Source organism: Ursus maritimus, unplaced genomic scaffold (genome assembly GCF_017311325.1).
Source record: "Ursus maritimus isolate PB19 unplaced genomic scaffold, ASM1731132v1 scaffold_26, whole genome shotgun sequence".
Taxonomy (NCBI): Eukaryota; Metazoa; Chordata; class Mammalia; order Carnivora; family Ursidae; genus Ursus; species Ursus maritimus.
The window spans coordinates 18600539-18602451 of NW_024425119.1; the positions used below are offsets into that span (position 1 = coordinate 18600539).

At 42.2% G+C, this 1913-nt stretch overlaps 1 pseudogene; it reads left to right on the plus strand.

Moving 5' to 3' along the window:
* The first annotated feature begins 517 nt into the window (after positions 1 to 517).
* LOC103677841 lies at positions 518 to 1456 on the plus strand (annotated as a pseudogene).
* The last annotated feature ends 457 nt before the right edge of the window (positions 1457 to 1913 follow it).

The following is a 1913-nucleotide window of genomic DNA, read 5'->3' on the forward strand; positions in this document are numbered from 1 at the left end:
ATCTACCAATAAGAGCCTGATTGAGGGATGCCTGGGTGGCACAGTAGGTTAAGCAGCCGACTCTTGGTTCCAGCTTAGGTCACGACCTCAGGGTCGTGAGATCGAGCCCTGTGTCAGGTCCATGTCAGCATGGAGTCAGCTTGAGATTCTCTCTCTCTCTCCCTCTGCCCTTCCCCTGCTCACTCTCTCTCTCTTTCTCTCTCTAAAATAAAATAAATAAAATCTTAAAAAGAAGAGCCTGATTAATAACTAGCAGAATGTTTGATACATGCTACAATGTGGATGAACCTTGAAAACAGAAAGCTAAATGAAAGGTCACATATTGTATTATTCCATTTATATGCAACATCCAGAACAGGCAAGTCTATAGAGACAGAAAGTAGATTAGTGATTGTCAGGAGCTGAGGAAGAGCAGAGGAACCGAGAGATGATGGCTAGGGGGTATAAGGTTTCTTGTGGGGGCAAGAAAAATGTTCTAAAATTGTGATGATGGATTCATTCTGTAAACATACTAAATATACTTACAAACATACAAAAAAACATTGAATTTTGTACTTTAAATGGATGACTTATATGGTGGTATGTGAATTCTATCTCAATAAAACTAGATAAAAAATACCACCAAAAATAAATAACAGTATATTGATGCAATGCAATATCAGGCAGGCAATAAAAGGCATAGGAAAGATATTGTTGAGGGAAAACAACAAAAGATTGTTAATCTCAAGCCAACTCCATGTGGTAGCTGTCTTTCCATGTGAGTGATGGGCATCTCCTGGGACAGCTGGCACAGCAAGACTGGGGGCCAAAGAAAGTCCTACCATCAGAAGCAGAAGTTTGAGTGGGGATGCCCTGCTGTGCTCAGATTGGGCCCTGCCCCCCAACACAGTCTGAGTCTGGCGAGGCAACAAGAATGACCGCACCTGAAGGTGGGATGTGGGGAACTTCTTCTGGGGCTCCAGGCGTTGTATGTGCAAAGCAGGGTCACTGATCTTGTCTACAATGCATCCATCCATGGACTGCCTCTCCAAATCCTTGCGAAGAACTGTATCATGCTGCTTGACAGCACACCACCCCAACCGTGGAAGAGTCCCTGGGCCGCGAGGAGGCCAACCTGACTCCTGAGGAGGAAGAGATTTTAAACAGAAAATGATCGAAGAAATGAAGAAGAAATATGATGGAAGGTCAAAGAATGCCCAAATCAGCATCTTCTGGAGGAGAAGTTCCAGCCGGGTAAGCTTCTTGCGTGCATCGCAAGAAGACCAGGCCAGCGTGCAGGACAGATGGCCATATGCTAGAGGGCAAGGCGCTGGAGTTCTCGCTGGGGGAAGTCAAAGCCCGGAAAGGCAAACAAATCCTCTTCCCTTCCGTCTCCGCTCATGTCATAAAGGTGTTTATTGTTAAAAAAAAGGGGGTGGGGTCGGGGAGTGCATGTGGCAAAACAGTGTGCATATAGGCTCATGTAATAAAGGTGTTTATTGTTTAAAAAAAGGGGGGGTCGGGGAGTGCATGTGGCAAAACTGTGCATATAGGAGTCCATTTTTTGGTAACAAAATAAGCAAACCTAGGCTTATTCATGCATAGATAATTTCTGGAAACAAACACAAGAGATTGTTAACAATGTTTGCTTCTGGAGATGGGACTGACATTCAACAATGGAGGAATATACTTACTCTGTATTCATCTATACCGTTCGAAATTTTTTATGAACATGTACTTACTTTTTTGATTAATTTTTTTCAAATTATCTTAAAATTATAGGGCAATGGTAACATTCACACTTGCTCTAATATTAATTATCATGTTTCCTTCGTCATTCTTTTTTCTCAAGGAAGAAATTTCAGTGCACCTCGTGTATGTGAAAGAAGCCTGATTTAAAAATTAAAAAGTCAGATGATATAAATGGAGAAATA